This window comes from Schistocerca nitens, chromosome 1, assembly GCF_023898315.1.
Source record: "Schistocerca nitens isolate TAMUIC-IGC-003100 chromosome 1, iqSchNite1.1, whole genome shotgun sequence".
NCBI lineage: Eukaryota > Metazoa > Arthropoda > Insecta > Orthoptera > Acrididae > Schistocerca > Schistocerca nitens.
The window spans coordinates 486,610,705-486,631,817 of NC_064614.1; the positions used below are offsets into that span (position 1 = coordinate 486,610,705).

Sequence of the window (21,113 nt, forward strand, 5' to 3'; positions counted from 1 at the left end):
AATATATGTTTCTTACGTACTCCTGAATTTTAACATACGCTAAATTCAGTAATATCTGAGACTATGAAGGTAACCCCCCCCCCCCCCCCCCCCTGCATGAAGTGATATGGATTATACCAATTCTTATGTACTTCATTTTATGTGGACGTGACCACCAACCAACTGTTCAGCTGAATGATGGCCACTACCAAAGTGGCCAAGAGCAGAACCGACCACCCAGTGTGGAAAACTGTGCTGAGTACAACACGCTTGATTTCAGTGGCTTCTGTACAACCCCTGTCATCTGGATTCTTCCATCACACTACTTATTTGAACTATGTAGATGGGAGTTGAATTGTAACACATCTTTCAATCCTGTAATCCTGTTTGCCTCAGTATCCGCTGGCCTGTTCCCTGCACGCATCTCCATTCCTGCTTCATGACACTAATGTCACCCACCTTACATTTGCATCTTGCTCTCCGCAGTCTTCCTCTTTCTTCATTCTGTATCCCGCACCCAATCTATTCCTCCATGCCATTGTATGCTGCACCCTAACTCCCCTTGTATGTGGCTAGAATTAACTCACTGGTGCTACATTCCTATCAACTGTGTCTGCTGCCTCTCTCCTCCAGCTGTCCGCCACCTTCCCTAACATTTTCTCCTGTTCTCGTCCTCCTCCTTTTTCCTCTCACCCACTGCAATCACCCCAGATTCCCCAACCCAATCAGATTGCGCTGCCGACACATAGTCAGCCTGGACAACATATCCATGCTGGCATATGTGTGTTCTATCAGTTCTGAAGAGTTTGACAAAAAGTTATCAATATTTTGTCTTGTTTAGGGGCTTGTCTTCACTCAATACCTCATGTATGTGGTGAGTTGTTATTTTCAATCTTTGCATAAAATGCAGAATAATGTTTTATGACAATTTCAAAATTAGAAATAAACTATTATTTGCATAGAAACATGCTGTACAGCTAATGTCTAGTGCACAGTCCTCAAACTGTTGTAGAAGGAAAAAAAGAAAAAGACTACCCATACTGGCAACAGTCACACAATACATTTAGTTCCTTATGAAATGTGTAGTGAAGAACAAGCCATCATTTGCAAAAATATTAACATTCACAAATACAAACCTAAGAACAACAGTGGCTTTCAGTATTCACAAATTAACTCTCTCTTGCTCAGAAGCAAAGTATGCAACTATAAAAGTAATTGACCTTTATTCTTGTGAATGAAAGTTCTTGACAGACAGTGGGAGAGGCAGTTTCTCCTACTCATGGAGCAATACTAATTATAAATGTAGATTGACATTAATGTAGAAATCAATCAAAATGTAAATAACTAGCATGTAGTCACATACTCACAAAGAAAATTTATTATGTTTGTAGATCAACTGAGTCACTCCAGATCTTAGTGAGATAATACAAATGTGATCCCTGAAACATATGAATAACTGGACTAAGCCATCCAAATCAAAAGTGAGGAGTGAGGAAAAGTTAGGTAATTTAATGTAGCTTAATTGAAATTTGGGCACATGTGGAAAAATTGAAACTTCCAGCATAAAAATGCCATTTTGTGCCTGTTACTCACTTTAACCCCTCCCCTCCAACTAAGGGCACAACCTTCCGTGACTCTTTATAGAGAAAGGTGGCTTACTTTCATGCAACAGCGGAGCAAGTTACATCCAGTGATAATACTAGACATAAGAGTGGCACCACATCATTTTTCTAAAATCACATCTGTCAGAGTGAGTTCCAATTTTGTGAATAGCATCGTAATGGAAATGTTTTTGTGAGGATGCTCTGAGAAGATTGAACATGCTGGACTGAATTTGTTATCGTCACACAGGTCCAGCACCTCCTGTGGTGGCATTGGTGCCATTTGGTTTTCAGTAGGATGACATCTGGTTCACATAGACTGTAATTTGGACTGTAGCAGTCACATTTCTCACATGTAATGACTAGTGGCTGCCCCCTATCTTCATGGTCTCTGTGACATTACCTTTCAACAAGATAATGCAAGACCACATGTTCCCCATGATGTCCTGACCTAGCTCTGTACAGAGGGTGTTCGACTCTTGTTCTGACAAGCATTTTTCAAGATCTCTCACCCATTACAAACATCTGGTCATCAGTTGCCAAGAGACTGGCATGTCAGCGCTAACCAGCCACTAATATTGATAAACTCTGGTATAGAGTTGAAGCAGCATGGACTAACATGTCAAATTGAATATACTTAACATAACTCTGTCCAAACAGGCCTCAGAACGCCCAATGATGCTGATCAACTACCATGTCATCCTCAGCTGATATGCATCACTGGATGCGGAAGTGGAGGGGCATGCAGTCAGCACACCACTCTCCCGCTATTGTCAGTTTTCGTGACCAGAGCCGCCATTTCTCAGTCAAGTAGCTCTTCAGTTGTCCCCACAAGTGTTGAGTGCACCCCACTAAACGAAAGTTGATAGGCATGTTTCTGCATCTGAAAGACACTCTGTATTCAAATTTTGTACCTGTTGCGTAAGTATGGTGTTAGTACTGCCACTAAGAGGATGGAAATCAGGCTTGCTTTAAATACACTCTGTGATGGTCATGAATGTTACTTGCTTTGAGATTTGACATAGTGAGTTGATGTTAGTCATGAATGCCTTTAAGGCGACAAAGACACCACTGTCAGCACCTCACTGAGTTTGAAGGAGGTCTTATAATAGTGCTACGAGAATCTGAATGTTTCTTCTGCAAAATTGCAGGAAGACTTGTCAGGAATATAGCCACTGTTCATGATTGCTGGCAGCGGTGGTCACAAGACTGGACTCCAGACACCCCCTTAGCACTACAGAGAGCGAAGACCATCGTGTTCGGCATATAGCTCTGGTGCATTGTACTGCATCAGCAGCAGCGATTTGAGCAGCAGTTGGCACCAAGTGACTCAATGAACTGTTAAAAATTGGTTACTTCAAGGACAGCTCTGAGCCAGACACCCTGTAGCGTGCATTGCAATGACCCCAAACTACCATAATTTGTGACTTCACTGGTGTCAAGTGAGAGCTCATTGTGCAGCATGGCGGAAGTCTGATGTGTTTGTGATGAAAGCTGGTTGTGCCTCAGTGCCAGTGATGGCCGTGTGTTGGTTAGAAGCGGACCAATGAAGGGTCTGTAACCAACCTGTCTGTGTGCTAGACACACTGGATCTACACCTGGAGTTATGGCCTGGGGCGCGATTTTGTATGACAGTTGGAGGACTCTTGTGGTTATCCCACACACGCTGACTGCAAAATTATACATCAATCTGGTGGTTCGATTTATTGAGCTGCCTTTCATGGAAAGCATTCCAGAGGGTGCTCTCCAGCAGGATAAAGCTCACCCTCATGCTCACCCAACAAGTTGTGCAGAGTGTTGACATGTTGCCTTGACCTGCTCAGTCACCACATCTGTCTCCAGTTGGGCACATGTGGTACCTCATCAGACAGCAACTCCAGCATCATCCACAAACAGCATACACCATTCCTGTATTGTCCGATAAATTGCAACACAGTTGGGCACATATGGTACATCTTTACTGCCCAGGGTTAGCGAACATAGTCTTCTGTTCTTACATATTAATATACAGTCTTTAAGAAAGAAGTTGGAAGAATTGCAGTACTGGTTAGAAACTTCCAACTGTGGTATACTTAGTGTAAATGAGCACTGGCTATATTCATCAGAAATTGACCTCAATATTCCATTTGGTTATTCCTTAGCTAGTAGTTACTGTAGATCAACAATTGGACATGGGGGTGTTGCAATATATATTAAGAATGGACTAAATCTACAATACTTTACTATTGATGTCACAGACCTGTGTATAGACACCACCTTTGAGGCTGCAGTTGTACATATAACTAAACATAATATTGTTGTTGCATCTGTATATCGCACACCATCTTCTAGTGAATATGAATTTATAGTAAATTAAAAAAAAAAAAACTGTTAGTCTTACTAACTAAGCCTAAATATAAATACCAAAGAATCATAATTTTTGGTGATATTAATATGGATATCAGGGTACAGAGTCATATCATATTGGAATTCTTGGATAGCCTAAGAGCTTTTGATTGCTATTGTCTAAATGATAAGCCTACAAGATATAATGCATGCTTAGACAATATAATAAGTAATATCCATGAAAATAATGTTGAAATTGGAGTAGTCAAGTTAGGTCTAGCTGACCATGATGGCCTATGGATTACAGTTCCAGTCAGCATTCCAGATAAACAACACAAAACTGTTAGACCTATGAATGAATGCAACATAAGAGAGTTTAGAACTAGATTAAGGTCAGTTAACTGGAATGACATCTTATACAAAGATATGTGTGTGAATAACACAAGCAAATTATTTATAGAGGAAATTGCAAGAATATTTGATGAGTGTTGTCCCAGATTAGTAAAAAGACAGAATAATAACCAAGCTCATAAACCACAGAGACTAAATAATTGGTTTACACCGTACCTCAACAGCATCGGGATTATTCTTCTTATGTTTAAGAACAGATCTCATAACAGCAAAGAATACAAAGAGATGTACATTAGAATAAGAAAAATTTATAGATCTGAAATAAGTTTGGCAAAACATAGGGCGAATGATGACTATATTCTTAAATCCAGAAACAGCTGTAAAGCTGTCTGGGAAGTAATTAAAAGTGAAATAAATAGACCAACAACTCAACTAGCTATACCCATAGCCCCAGATATCTTAAAATCACACTTTGTTAACTTCAGTTTACAACAAGATTTGTCTCCCCTCAATGCCATGCTTGATGCTAAAACTCTTTTAGGTTCAAATAAGTAAGTAGTCCATAAATTCTGCTGGGCAACAGTAACTGAAAATGATGTTAGCAAAGCAATAGGCAAACTAAGTAGTTCCAGAGCAGAGGACTTCTATGGTCTGTCAAACTTTGTCATAAAGAAGATATCAAGTGATCTTCTGTCCCCTCTAACCACTCTTATTAACCGTATATTACAGCAAGGGATTTTCCCCGACTGTTTGAAAATAGCAGTAACTATTCCCATATTTAAGAAAGGAGAGAAATCAAATCCAAGTAACTATCGCCCTATCTCATTAATCCCAGTAACATCTAAAATAATTGAAGACTGTGTTCACCAACAAATGAATCACTATTTTGAGAGGAATAACTTGTTAAGTAACTCACAGTATGGATTCAGGTCTAAACTATCCACAGTTAAAGCGGTTGAAAATATTGTTAGTGATATATATCATGGATTTGAAAATAAATTAATCTCCTGTGCTACTCTCCTAGACCTGAGTAAAGCGTTTGACACTGTATCTCATAGTACTTTGATCATGAAATTAATACACTACAGCATGGAAGAGGACACCCTGAAATTATTAGAATCCCACTTAAGCAACAGAGTACAATTTGTTAGTGTAAATGGGCAGCTGTCAAACCCACAAACAATAAAAAGAGGTGTGTCACAGGGCTCCATACTTGGGCCCTTCCTGTTTGTAGTGTATGTTAATGATATGCCACAGTATTTACCCTGTAAAACAGTCCTCTATGTGGACGATACAACTTTTATCAATTCAGGTCAGACTCTTGAATCTGTACGAGAAAAAAATAATATAATATTTGAAAAATCGGTTCATTGGTTTAGTGCGAACTCCTTATTCATAAATGAAACAAAAACTGAGGAAATATTCTTTAATTTGAAGGTACCAAACAAAGAAAATAAGTCCGTTAAACTGCTAGGAATGATGATTGACCAGAAACTTAGCTGGGATAAACATATCACATACGTCTGTTCTAAACTTGCACGTGCTATGCTCCTACTTTATAAGCTTAGGAGTAATGTCAGCCAACCGAGCCGTGGTTAGACACTGGACTCGCATTCGGGAGGACGACGGTTCAATTCCGCGTCCGGCCATCCTGATTTAGGTTTTCCGTGATTTCCCTAAAATCACTCCAGGCAAATGCCGGGATGGTTCCTCTGAAAGGGCACGGCCGACTTCCTTCCCCATCCTTCCCTAATCCGATGAGACCGATGACCACGCTGTCTGGTCTCCTTCCCCAAACCAACCAACCAACCAACCAATGTCAGCCAAAACTTACTGCTGCATTCATATTTTGCTTACATCCACCCCCATCTTTCATATGGTATTCTGCTCTGGGGAAATTCTCCCAATTCAATATCAATTTTCAGATGGCAAAAAAAAGCTCTTCGATATATAGTGGGTTTATCTCCTAGGGATACATGCAGGGAACATTTCAAAAAACTTGACATCATGACAGTTCCTTGTTTGTACATCTATTATTGCTTACTACACGTAAAAGAAAACATAGCTCAATATCCCCTTAGGTCATCTGTCCACACCCACACACCCACAATACAAGACGAAACCACACAATTGATCTGCCATACTCTAGACTGTCGAAGATACATAATAGTTATAAATATGTAGGCCTTGAACTGTTTAATATGCTCCCTAAAATTGTACAAACAGTATCTAAAAGTAAATTTAAGACAACCTTGGGTCAATGGCTCAAAGGTAAAGCATTTTACTCAGTTGATGAATATAAAGATTGTAATATGGCAGATTTGCTGTTTTAACATAGAGAAAGGTACCTCTGCCCGTAGTAGGGCCTAAATTTGTATCAATAGCTTAGGATAATGACATAGTGTTATCAACATGTATATGATAATGACATAATGTCATCAACATGAATACTCCCTGCTTAATATAAATCTGTATAATGTTTTCTTTTTTATTGTAAAATTAACAATATATAAAATTCTTAATGTACTACACTAACATTCATATGATTTATATATAAATTGTTATGAGAATATAACCATCTTTATACTGTAATTGAACTTATTGACGAAGCCCATTGTATAAGAAAATACTGAACGGCTAATAAAGATTCTTATTCTTATTCATATTCTTATAGTACCTCATCAGACAGCAACTCCAGCATCATCCACAAACAGCATGGACCATTCCTGTATTGACCGATCAATTGCAACAGGCATGGAACTCCATTCCACATACTGACATCCGGTACCTGTACATTACAATGCATGCACGTTTGCATGCTTGCATTCAACATTGTGGCGGTTACACTGTTTATTAATGTACTAGCATTTCACATTTGCAGTGGCTCATATCTCTCTTACATTAACCTGTGATCTTGCAGTATAAATCACTTAAGTCTGTTAGCTAGGCAAATCTATTCCCGAAATTTCATTACTCTAAATTAGTTATTTTTGGGTGTTGTGATTTTTTTTTTTTTTTCAGTCAGTGTATCATCATCATACTGGCCGAGCACTTGGTCTGACGGATGTGGTGCCATTGAGCACGCAGCATGATATCTTTGGTTCATATAGCCAGTAATTTGAACTGCCGCCATCTCGAGTTTGATGTGTTAAGACCGGTAGCTATGGCCTTTCTTCAGAGTAGCCATGGCATTACTTTTCAAGAAGATGAAACAAAACCACTAAATGACGTGTTGCCCATGCTATTTGACCTGCTTCGACATGGAGGATGTTAGACTGTTGTTATTGCCAGCATGTTTTTCAGATATCTCACACTGTAATCAATTTTTCAGATATCTCACACTGTAAACAAATGGTCTACTGTTACTGAGAGATGGCATGCTGCCTCTCACCTCCATGATAAACTCTGGTGACTTCCTGTCAGATGGTAAATCCTCACTTTGTGGTATTTGCACAAAGTGCAGACAACACTGCAGTCAAAAGATGTAATTATAGTACTGATACCGTGGGGACACAAGCTGCACGGCAGTAGCTGTGTGCCTGTCGAAGTGTATTTCTTTGATGTAACTGAAAGCAACCCACTGCCAACCTGTCAAGTAGCACATCACTTTCATTTGTCTGCTGCCATGCTGCTACAGATGCGCAATTGGAAAGTGTTGCATTCAGTTACATTAAAGGAGTTACACTGAACAGGTGCATGGATACTGCCACGTGGCTCATGTCGCCACAGCCGCTGCACTGTAATTGCATCTAAACTGTGCAATCATTTGACTGTCTGTTGAGTGTGTGTTAATGGCTCTGATACAGAGAAGACTAAGCAAGTCATTTTAAATCACAGTACAGGACCAGATCACAAGCAAAGGTGTATGAAACATTTTATATGAAGTTTGGCAGCATGATTTTAAAATAGACTAGGTACTTGAAGACTTGAGTATGGTACAACAAAAAGATTAGTCATTTTAAATTAATAACAGCTTGCTCATTACTCAAATTGTCACTGTTGCTCAGCATCACATTGTCACTTATGAACAGCCATTTCAGTATAGCCATGGAGCTGTGGTTGTGTATTTTAAAATAGACTAGGTACTTGAAGACTTGAGTATGGTACAACAAAAAGATTAGTCATTTTAAATTAATAACAGCTTGCTCATTACTCAAATTGTCACTGTTGCTCAGCATCACACTGTCACTTATGAACTGCCATTTCAGTATAGCCATGGAGCTGTGGTTGTGTAATCATCAAGCATTTGTCAGGGAAATATTTTTTAAAAGTGGTGATCGTTCCATTGCATCTCATTGCCAATTCTGCCAGCATTTCAGCTTGTGTTGAAGAAGATCTGTTCTGCCCCATAACACAGTATTGTTACAGGGAATAAATCGTATGAGAAGCAGGTTCAGCTCTGAAATAAAAGTCAACTTGTCGTTTATCATCAGTCCAAACATCAGAAAACACTGACAACTAACACACTCTGTGGAAACTAGCCTACACTGCAGCAGTGGGGTTTGCTGCTGTACATAGAAAAAGTCACTTAACAATGGTTGACTTCTTCACAGACACGTGCCAGCATATAATGTTCTCGACAAGAAAAGTTTTAAGGAAATCTAGTTGCAATGTATGTGTTGACAGGATGCAAAAATGATTTCAAGTTTCAGATCTGCCTGACTACAAAATAAATGACAGTCATTGAATGAATAATTCCATGTATTATCATATTTATGTACAAATATATATGTTTCACGCGTACACTCTCTAGTAGCCAGTTTTATGTTTTCTCCCTGACCTGTCACCGAATGGACACAAACATGTTTTTGGTTAGACTGCTTGCACAGCACTTCGCAGATGTTCACTTCAGCTGTATGGTCTCAGTTACAGTCGAATAGTACGCCACATGGATTTTAGTTATTTGAAATAAAGCTATAGTTTACATGCTCACAGCAGGAGCACAGCACTGACTCCCCTTTGATTCCCAATTGCAATCTGGCTTACAGATCTTTTGCATGCAAAATCTCTCCCTTCTAATTGGCTGAATTCCAATGCACCCAATCAGCTTTCGATTTTGATCTACACCAGCCCATGTTTTCTGTCTTGAACCAATCATGTTACCAAATTATTTTGGACAAAATGTTGAATAACATGTTTCAGGCAAGCAAATAAAAGAAAATTAATCCCATGAAGAACATTTTACAAGGGCTGTCCAGAAAGTAACAATATGGAGAAACCAAATTTTATTATATATGTTTTAAAAGTACACTCGTAAGCTATATTTCTACATAAGTGCCATTCAAATGGAGGCAAGTACACTCTTAAGCTATATTTCTACATAATTTCCATTCAAATGGAGGCACTTATCACACTGTGGCACAAGTTTTTCAATACCATCTCTATAGAAATCTTCCCCCTACAATTGAAACTACTGGTTTATAATGGTATATGGTTTGGCATCATTATCAAAGGGTTGTGTTGCAAGCGATGTTGCTGGGAAGAGGTGGTAGTCACTCGGTGCCAAATCCGGGCTGTATGGTGGATGATCAAGACACCTCCCATCCAAAGCCCATAGGTGCTCTGTCATACAATTGGGCATGTGTGACGTGTGGTGTCGTGAGAAAACAAAAGTTTTGCACCAGTTTTTCCACGAAGCTTGTTTTGTATCACCCACCTAATTTTTCAGTGTTTGACAATACCCCTCTGCGTTAATTGTTGTGCGCCACATTCGTGGAAATCAATGAGAATCACTCCCTTAGAGTCCCATAACACAGTAGCCATGATCTTTCTTGCTGACAATGTTTGGAAAAACTTCCTTGGTTTCTTGGGAGAATTTGTGTGTCCCCATTCCAATGACTGCCTTTTTGTTTCACAGTTAACATGTTTCACACAGTTGTCGCCCCTGTTACAATACGATCGTAACTTTACCATTTTTCTGATAACCTTCAAGGAAGGTCAGTGCTGCACTGAGTCTGTTTTCCCAGTCTTTCATTAGGGTTTTGGAAACCCATCCAACACAAAATTTGTTGTAACCAAACTTCTCTGCCACTGTTCCATGCGACAAACTCCTTGAAATTTGGGGAAATGTTGTGAAAGTTCCGTAATCATGAAATGACAAATTTCATGAATTACGTTGTTGATTTTCATCACCAGTTCTTCAGTCATAAGGCTAGGCCATCCAGTGCGGTCCTAATCATGAACATTAGTAAGGAAATTTTTAAAATCAATGCTACGTTGGCTCACTTAGCTTTCACTCATTATTTCTTTTCCAGAGACATCACAGAGGTCATGATAAATTTCAATTGGTGTGCAGTTTTTTGTCAACAAAAACTTAATCACAGAATGCATGTAACAAATGATGGAATTTTCCATTACAATGCACATTTTAACTAATCAAGCAAGCAAAGCAGCAGAGACCCAGACAAGCTAATCACAGGATGCTTGTAACAAGTCCCGGGATTTTCCATTACAGTGCAAATTTTAACACATCACAGAAAGCAAAGCAGCAGAGACACAGACACAGCTGGATGTGTAGTTAGTATAGGAACATTATGGCACGGAGATGGCGGCTGTAGCCCCATCCACTGCCGTGATAGACAAACATGTCTGTTACTTTCTGGATAGTCCTTGTATAATTAAAAAGTACCATGAACTGGCTTCTTACATTTCACAATTACCCTGATGTATGTGGTCCATACGTGTAACATGTATTCACAGTCTCACACTGTTATACACGCAGTTACTTACAATTGCAAAGATTCACAAATCATATACCATATTTAGTCCATCAGTCACTCAGACACTAAAACAAATGAAAGTATCATTTAACATAAATTATAGCGCCAGTAAAATGAAAATTATTATGTAAAGTATTTTACAGAAATTGTTTTACTATGTTATTGAAAGGCTAGATACGTCATCAAACTTGTTCACTGACTTTTACGTAATAAATTTGGTGCTTTATGTAATCTCATTTATTTCAAAAAGCCCTGTTGATATGAGGCTGAAATTAATATGGGAATAAACTATTAAAACAAAAAAAAAATTGTACAAAGTTTTATTGCCTGTGACACGGCAAAAATGTGATTTAACTTGTAATAGTGAATGTATTGTTTCATCTCTTGTAAGTTAGCAACATCACTTGGTTGAAGTAGCTGGGTGGCTCATGTGTCAGCATCTCTCACGATGAAGCTATAATTCATCATGTGTATGAAGCTAGGTATTGTCTGATTCTACACTGATGAGCCAAAACATTGCGACTGGGCAGTTTGCTGGTAAGTTTTTGGAGGTATGTGGCATTAGACATCTATGCACAGGTCATGTCTTTGTCATAAATAACAGGCTGCTGATTTGCATGTGCGGTGATGGTGCCCGATAGCCAGAGATGTTCATAAGGATTTACATCACGTGAATTTAGTCATCACGATATCAACCTGAATTCGTTATAATGCTCCATAAACAAGTTTAGCACGGTTCTGGCTCTGAGACCTGGATAATTATACTGCTGAAAGGTGGCGTAGCCATCAGGGAAGACATCAAGCAGGAAGGGATGCAGCTGTCAACGTGTCTTCCATTAGTGCCACACATCCCATGCAAGTGCAGGAGAACATTCCCATAGCATAATACTGCTCGCACCAACCTGCAACCGTAACATGCTGCACGTTTTGAGCGTGTCTTCCATTAGTGCCACAGATCCCATGCAAGCGCAGGAGAAAATTCCCATAGCATAATACTGCTTGCACCAACCTGCAACCGTGACATGCTGCAGGTTTCGAGCTGCCATTCACCACAATGATGGCATTTGTGGAGACAATCAGCAACCAAGTGTAGCAAAACGATTGACCCAAAGAGCCGACATGAAGGTCATAATTGACTATGTCATTCGGTCAACATGTGAACATGTAGGAGTGGTCTGCTGTGGAGATCCATGTTCAACAGTGTATGATGAACGGTGTGCCCCGAAACATTGTATGTATGTGTGCCAGCGTTGCGCTCTTTTTGGAGAGATGGCACATATCAGCTATCTTACTTTACAGAGCAGACAAGCCTCTGAACTGCATGTTATGTGAAGAGCCATGGATTCCAACCATTTAGCACCTAGTGGTAGTTCCCCTGTCCTTCTACCTCCTTCCGTAGATTTCGTAACAGTAGTATGTGAACATGTGACCAGCTTCAGTATTTTTTAGATATTCATTCATAGGCTCTGTGTAATGATAATAATAGTAATAATAATAATAATAATAATAATAATAATAATAATATATTGACATAAAAAACCTACATTATGGACAGGTAGACAATTTAAGAAAATTCTTTATAGAATGAGCAGAAACTAGCAAAATACACAATTTCATAACCACTTCTACAACCCTTTAGATCACATAACATCAACAGATATGAAGAAAGTAAATTGGAAAAAGAAAACACTACATGGAAAGCACCCGTATCATCTAACACAGCCACACATCGATCAACACACATCCAACATATGGCTAAGAAAAGGCAATATATACAGTGAGATGGAAAGATTCATGACTGCAATACAGGATCAAACAATAAACACCAGATATTACAGCAAGCATATTATTAAAGATCCCAATACCACAACAGATAAATGCAGACTTTGCAAACAACAAATAGAAAGAGTAGATCACATCACAAGTGGATGTACAATACTAGCAAATACAGAATACCCCAGAAGACATGACAATGTAGCAAAAATAATACATCAACAACTTGCCATACAACATAAACTAATAAAACAACACGTTCCCACATACAAGTATGCACCACAAAATGTACTGGAGAATGATGAATACAAATTATACTGGAACAGAACCATTATAACAGATAAAACAACACCACATAACAAACCTGACATCATACTCACCAATAAAAAGAAGAAATTAACACAACTAATTGAAATATCCATACCCAATACAACAAATATACAGAAGAAAACAGGAGAAAAAATTGAAAAAAACGTCCAGCTGGCTGAGGAAGTCAAAGACATGTGGCATCAGGATAAAGTTAACATAATACCAATTATACTATCAACTACAGAGAAGAGGAAGAGACAGTGGTATAGGGTGGTCTTCTCCTGCTTGGCGATGCCATGTTCCTGTCACATTCCCTTGCTGCCTGTCCTTCCTTTATCCACCACCTTTCCACCTTTTCTCTCCTTCAACATTTCCTTCCCCACTCCCCTCTTCCTTGTTCCTTTCATCCATTCCACCTGGCACAGCAGGCCTCACTCCTATCAATCTCTCTCTCTCTCTTTCTGTCTTTCTCTCTTGCTCTCTCTCTCTCTCTCTCTCTCTCTCTCTCTCTCTCTCTCTCTCTCTGTGTGTGTGTGTGTGTGTGTGTGTGTGTGTGTGTGTGTGTGTGTGTGTGTGTCTTCATTTTTTAGCTCTGAGAAAAGATGTTTGAGACCTAGCTATAGATACAATTTTCTCTCTCTCTTTCTGTCTTTGCTCTGTGTGTGTGTGTCTGTGTGTGTGTGACTTCATTTTTTAGCTCTGAGAAAAGACATTTGAGACCTAGCTATAGATACAATTTTATGTAAATGGAAGTTGGAGTACAATAGAATTCTGGTGGGATGACATAGCCACAGTAGTTTTGCTCTCTCTCTCTCCTTATTTCCCATACACCAAGGTTGTGGGTCACAGTATTGATTCAGCCTTGAACAGTCTTGTTCTCTTTGGTTTTCTTTACATTTGTAGACGCTCAGTGTGGATGAGCTCCATGGTGGCAGGATTGAGTTGAGGCAGTGGGCAATAATCAGAATAATGACCAGTGGGTGCTCAAGGAAACATAATTAATAGTCATACACTTTTATTAGCACACAAATTACAACTCTTGCAGTGATGCTCTGTGGCAGCAACCTGCCATTCCGCCCACCCCACCCAGTTGGGTCCTGACAGCAGTGAGTGCAGCGGTGCCGATGTCACAGTGGCCAGTGGCTGGCTTGGTGTCAGCGGCTGAGCAGGAATGCTGACAATGCGGGGCCCACAGCAACATGTGTAGCATCTGGGCACAGCTCTGCAACTCAGGTCATGATATGACGGTAGGCGCGGTGTCCCACTGTGATTTTTGTAGCTTTATACAGCCTTCAGCAATGGTGTTTGCCCTTACGCGTTAAGGTATGGTGTAGGTGGTAAAGCAGCTGGTTGTGCCTGGAGATGGCCCACCAGCTAGAATGTGCCAAGTCCACAGCAGGCCTGTCAATGATGGAGACTAGGTCTTGTGGTGGCTGTTTGCAGAATCATGTCGCCTGGTGTAGTTCTCTCCTCATAGATGGTGCTGCCAGACTGAGATGTCTTGGCTAAAAATGAGGATATTTCTAGAAGTTTGGCATCTTCTTGTTTTGCTGAAGCACTGCTTCCAACCATGTACACGAGAAAAAGCCTGCAGCTGTGAGATGTCGTAACCGCCCAGCCAATGCTGTTATGCTTTGCCATTTGCTGTACCAATGTTATTGAGCTTCTGGCCCCTGGCTAGGAGTGCTGTGTGGACATCAACTATTTCATTACTGCATCTGAGGTTATAGTGTATTGGCCATGCCTGCGGTTGCTTTCTTCCTTGGGCCTTTTGCAACAGTTGTGGCAATGCGACTGTTTTACTAAGTACCTCAAAAAATAGTGATGGCACTACACAGTTCCCCTCTTTGTCTTACCCATCTCTGGGTTTAGGTCATGGTCATTCTGAAAAGTCTCAATATACATTCCCACACTGATAATTGTGTACAGCACATTTTTCTGAAATTAGTCTGTTTAAACCAGAAGTTTCACTGACAGGGTACTAAACATGTGACTTCAGCCCACTGGCTTTTCATTTACACACTACTAGTAACTTCTTTAAATGACCACTTATAAACTAAAAGGGTAGTATTATAAAATTTTCCGCTCTAGTTGGTCAAACCTTAATAACTCTTTATCAATAATTTGGCTTGATAAATTCTCCACAAAATTACATAGAATGGAATACAACTGTTAACACTGACTTCTACTACTCCACATAACCCCTGGAAAATCTTTAATGTGCCTTAAATCATTCACATCCCTTGTTAACCATCACTCCAGTTACTGAGAAGCAAATTCATACCATCAGTCACAGTAAATGTTTGTGTGACATGACAAACTCTCTAATACCATCACCAACAAATATAGAACAACTACAGATAATAGCAGAAAATTATTTTATCTTTCCAATTGGCACTTTGTTTTTCACTTAATGGTACCGTGTGCTCAACAGGTGGTCCAGTCTACTGGTACCTGGTGTACCAGGGATCAAACAGGTGAGCAGCTCAAGGTAGATGAAGGTTGCATAGAACAGAGCCAGAGTTATTATGGTGCCAGACATCAAAACACTCATAGTCATGAGCATATGACTTTGTTTATCCCGGTACTGCTGCAAGTGCTGAAGCATCTGTTTCAAAGAAATATGACCCTCCCAGGTTGCTATGATTTGATTCAGGGAGAAATTGAGTTCAGCTTCTACAGTATTATAGACATAACGTCACTCTGGTTTCTTGCTGGGAGTATCCCTAGTGGGATATCTAGCCAGTACAACAGTGGCTGAGTTGTTTTCATGCAGGGAATCCCCACAACAATAGCTGGATGGTGAAATGTCAGCCCCCTATGTCACAAGTTGTCCTGTTCATCAGCAACCCACATTGTGCAGTTCCAGTCACTTTGCCCCTCTTAGTCTTCTGTGCTCATAGTAATTGACCACATGTAGCCCTGTTTGTTGAAAACAGGTTTGTGGCTCCAGGATGTCCCATGGGTATCCCTGGCTGTCCGTCTCACACAAAAATAATTGAATTTCACATGTGTCTTCACCAGTCTGGATCACTCAAGTTGTGCATATTGCAACCTGTTACTTCTAACAATGGTGGAATTCTTCCGTTGACACAACAGCATGCCTTTCCCCATCCTCAGAACACTCCTTTCCTCTCTGCCTCTCAGTGTAATTTTGAAAACGCCTCCTCCAACCTGCACACTTCATTCCTCATTTCCCATGTATTGTATGTCAGCCTTAATGTGCAGTTATGGCTGATGTGGATAACATCTTCTTCCCTGATGAATAACACTCCACTTTCCAGTTGCTAGTCCACCTGTGCCACTACCCCACCTGCAGTGAAGAGGAGTAGCACTGCCAAGATTAGGACACCCCTGACCCAGAATGAGATTTTCACTCTGCAGTGGAGTGTGCACTTATAGTACGAGGTACTGGCAGAATTGAAGCTGTGGAGACGGGTTGTGAGTCTTGCTTGGATGGCTCAGATGGTAGAGCACTTGCCCGCAGAAGGCAAAGGTCCCGAGTTCGAGCCTCGATCTGTCACACAGTTTTAATCTGCCAGGAAGTTTCATCCCAGACCCATTTCAGCTGTGCAGCAACTGGAAAATTACAGCAACGAAGATTATTCCCCCATTTTCCTGTCCCTCTCTTAGCGATGTTGCCATGGGTGCCCATCAAGATGGGCCCTCAACAACAGCGACTAGGATGCTTTCACCTCCACCTCCACTCCACTCCCCCCACGTGGAATTATTGACATGGCTGCCCAGAGTCCAAGAGCAGTCATTCTGTCGGCAGCTGACTGAGTGATGCCCTGTTCTGTGGGATCCGCCATTCGGAAGACAGTACCTTGGTAGACCTCAGAAATTGCCGAGGCCATTAGAAATCACAGGTGGGCTCTCCAATGCCATATGCAGCATCCAACAATGGAGCACCTCGTTGCCTTTAAATGGCTTCGTATGTGGGTCCACCACCTAATAAATGTTGAGCTGTGTTGGCTGCGTGAGTCTTCTGGTTCCATCCCAAGGTGGTTTTTGCCAAGGCCATTCCACTACTGATATTCTGGTTTACCTGGCTGCCATCCAAATAGTTTTTGGTCGACGTCAACACCTTATATCCGTCTTCTTCGACCCACAAAAGATGACACCACATCCTTGCTACCTTACCTGAGTGGGGTCTGTGGGGTTCTCTCCTGATTTTCATCCAGAACTTCCTGTCACACTGTGTGTTCCTGATTTGAGTCGGTGCTCCCCACAATACCCCCCCACCCCCATATCCAAGAGAATGGAGTCCCACAGGGCTCTGTACTGAATGTCCATCTCTTTCTAGTAGCTGTGGGTCCTCAATATCGTCCTCCTTGTATGCTGAAGGCTTTTGCCTCTGCTATTGTTCCTCTAGTGTGGGTGTCGCACAACATCAGCTGCAATGTGCCATACGAAAGGTGCGTCTACATCTAATCTACATCTACATTTATACTGCGCAAGCCACCCAACGGTGTGTGGCGGAGGGCACTTTACGTGCCACTGTCATTACCTCCCTTTCCTGTTCCAGTCGCGTATGGTTCGTGGGAAGAACGACTGCCGGAAAGCCTCCGTGCGCGTTCGAATCTCTCTAATTTTACATTCGTGATCTCCTCGGGAGGTATAACTAGGGGGAAGCAATATATTCGATATCTCATCCAGAAACTCACCCTCTCGAAACCTGGACGGCAAGCTACCCCGCGATGCAGAGCGCCTCTCTTGCAGGGTCTGCCTCTTGAGTTTGCTAAACATCTCCGTAACGCTATCACGCTTACCAAATAACCCTGTGACAAAATGTGCCGCTCTTCCCTGGATCTTCTCTATCTCCTCCGTCAACTCAATCTGGTACGGATCCCACACTGATGAGCAATACTCAAGTATAGGTCGAACGAGTGTTTTGTAAGCCATCTCCTTTGTTGACAGACTACATTTTCTAAGGACTCTCCCAATGAATCTCAACCTGGTACCCACCTTACCAACAATTAATTTTATATGATCATTCCACTTCAAATCGTTCTGCACGCATACTCCCAGATATTTTACGGATGTAACTGCTACCAGTGTTTGTTCCGCTATCATATAATCATACAATAAAGGATCCTTTTTTTCTATGTATTCGCAATACATTACATTTGTCTTTGTTAAGGGTCAGTTGCCACTTCCTGCACCAAGTGCCTATCCGCTGCAGATCTTCCTGCATTTTGCTACAATTTTTTAATGCTGCAACTTCTCTGTATACTGCAGCAACTTCCGCGAAAAGCCGCATGGAACTTCTGACACTATCTTCTAGGTCATTTATATATGTTGTGAAAAGCAATGGTCCCATAACACTCCCCAGTGGCACGCCAGAGGTTACTTTAACATCTGTAGACGTCTCTCCATTGAGAACAACATGCTGTGTTCTGTTTGCTAAAAACTCTTCAATCCAGCCACACAGCTGGTCTGATACTTCGTAGGCTCTTAATTTGTTTATCAGGCAACAGTGCGGAACTGTATCGAACGCCTTCCGGAAGTCAAGGAAAATGACATCTACCTGGGAGCCTGTATCTAATATTTTCTGGTCTTGTGAACAAATAAAGCGAGTTGGGTCTCACATGATCGCTGTTTTGGAAATCCATGTTGATTCCTACAGAGTAGATTCTGGGTTTCCAGAAGCGACATGATACGCGAGCAAAAAACATGTTCTAAAATTCTACAACAGATCGACGTCAGAGATATAGGTCTATAGTTTTGCGCATCTGCTCGACGATCCTTCTGAAAGGCATGAGACCTCATCCATGACTTTTGGTTTTCAGCCGCCAAGACTCGGGTTATGCACTTCTGTCGATGTCATACCCTTCTCCCAAACCAGAATGTTACCTCGATGACCAACAACTCAATGTGGTGAGGACAGACTTATCATTTCTTAGGACTGGTCTTCTACTGTTGGTTGATGGGGATTCCCCATATTAGCCAGCAGCTGGCTGCACCTTAATACACTCTGCTGTCTGAGTAACACCAGCTAGGGCACAGATTGCACTACCCTTCCGCAGCTTTACAAAGCCCTGATACAATGCCGCCTTGATTATGAGAGTCTGGGGTACGGTTCAGCATCATCCTCAGCATTGCAGATACTGGATCCACTACACCATTGTGGGATTTGACTTGCAACAGGAACCTTTTGAACTATCCCTGTAAAGAGGTTATTCGTGGAGCCTGGAATCCCTCTATTGCGGGTCAGGTGCCAACAACAGCTTGTCAATTATGCTACCCACATTCGCAGCTCCCCTAAGCATTCGAATTACCATCTCTTTTACAAACACAGTAATCCAGTTCCTGCAACAGCGGCTCAGATCCCTCAGATCAGGGATTATGATTGCAATCCACATCCGGTCTATCCTCTCTGAACTTCCGTTGTTTCCTCTTCCACCTCTCCTTTAGACCCACTCATGTACATCTCTGTGGCACATCTGTTGGCCATAGCTTCCTCTTGACCTATCACGAGGTCCAAAGGACTCAGTTCATCCTGAAGTTCAATGCCGCCAATTTCTCTCCATCCTTGGTGCATCTAGGAGTTCAGAAGTAGTCTACACTGATCGCTCGATGGTTGCTGGTCATGTAGGCTTTGCTTATACTCGCATGGGTCATACTGAACTGCGCTCCTAGCTGGATGGCTGTAGTATTTTCACTGTGCAGTTGGTAGCCACCTCTTGAGGTCTTGAGTGTTTCTGTAACTGCACTGGTGAGTCCTTTCTCATCTGCAGCGACTCCTTGAGCAGTTTGCAAGCTTTTGACCATTGCTGCCCTCACCATTCCTTTGTCATTGCTATCCAGGATTCCTTGTATGCCCTTGAACAGTGTGTATGCTCAGTGACCTTTATCTGAACCCTTGGCCATGTCGGGATCCTGGGGAATGAACTCGCTGATAGCCTGACCAAACTGGCTAACATAAACTGACTCTTGAGATCAGTATTCTGGAGACAGACCTCCGAGTGGTATTACTTGTCAAGTTTTAGGTGACTGGAATATGGAATAGCTCACTCTGTCTTCACCAAACAAACTATTGGTGATAAATGAGACTATGAATCTGTGGAGGTTCTCCATGCAGGCATCTCACAAGGACTCTACCATCCTTAGACGGGTCTGCATTGGCCATACTTGGCTCACTCATGGTCATCTCCTATGTTGCGAGGACCCATCCAATTGTCGTTGCGGCTCCTGTTTTACACTGATACACATTTTGCTGGACTCTCACAACCTAGCCACCCTGCTGCGGACTCTTAATCTCCCTGATTCACTATCTTTGGTGTTAGGAGATGATGCCTCAATGGTTGACTTAGTTTCACATTTTATTCATGAAGTGGGCTCTTACCACACTCTTACCCTCATTGCCCCATTGCGGGGTTGGCAGAACACTCTGTTTCCTCCTATGCCCAAACTGGGTTGCGGCTGTATGGGCTTGGTGTTTCACCATAGTCCTCACCCTACCAGCTCTTTTACTTTTGTCCCGCCTCTTGCATCGTCTGTTAGACTTGTTCATCTTTTGTCTCTCTGTGCTCCTTTTTCCCTGTCTGTGTTGTTAATTTTTCCAAGGGAATTTCTGAGTGGAGTACCTCTGGTAAGTGGCAGGGCTGCGGGTGTATATACCCTCATTGCACTCTGCTTTCAGGGGCTTCCGGCTGCTCCCTAGATGGGGCATCTTGCCTCCCTTTCTTCCTCTGTCTCCCTTTCTTCTTTTTGTCCCTTATCTGAGCCTTGTTGACCTTTTGTAGGCCGTGGGGATTCTTTCCCTAGGTTTTGCATTGTAGGCTGTCTCTGGTCTACAGTCATGCACACATGTCTGTTTGAAGAAAAGTGGACTGATGGTCTCATAGTTTGGTCCTTTTAACCATCCAATCACCCAACCTACCTGCTCTTGTCACAGCGCTTTGGTTCCCTAGGATTTTAAGAGATATAGATCATAAGGGGACCAATGGCCTTGGCGCACTGGTAACACGAGTTCCCGTCAGTTCACCAAAGTTAAATGCTGTTGGGCTTGGTTAACATTTGGATGGCTGACCATCTGGTCTGCTGGGTGCTG

General features: G+C 41.6%; 1 protein-coding gene across 8 annotated transcripts in view; it reads left to right on the plus strand.

Moving 5' to 3' along the window:
• Positions 1-21,113, plus strand: part of LOC126252467 (E3 ubiquitin-protein ligase CCNB1IP1-like) — a 185,749-nt gene that overhangs the window by 17,913 nt on the left and 146,723 nt on the right. For 3 of the 8 annotated variants that reach the window (XR_007545845.1, XM_049953365.1, XM_049953399.1), the window contains exon 2: positions 6,931-7,040. The exons of 3 other annotated variants lie outside the window; for them this stretch is intronic. The gene's annotated coding sequence lies outside the window, so the exon portion shown is untranslated. Of the gene's footprint in view, positions 1-6,930; positions 7,041-7,277; positions 7,683-21,113 lie in introns of all 8 variants that reach the window. 2 more of the 8 variants (XM_049953386.1, XM_049953378.1) reach the window with 2 other exon arrangements.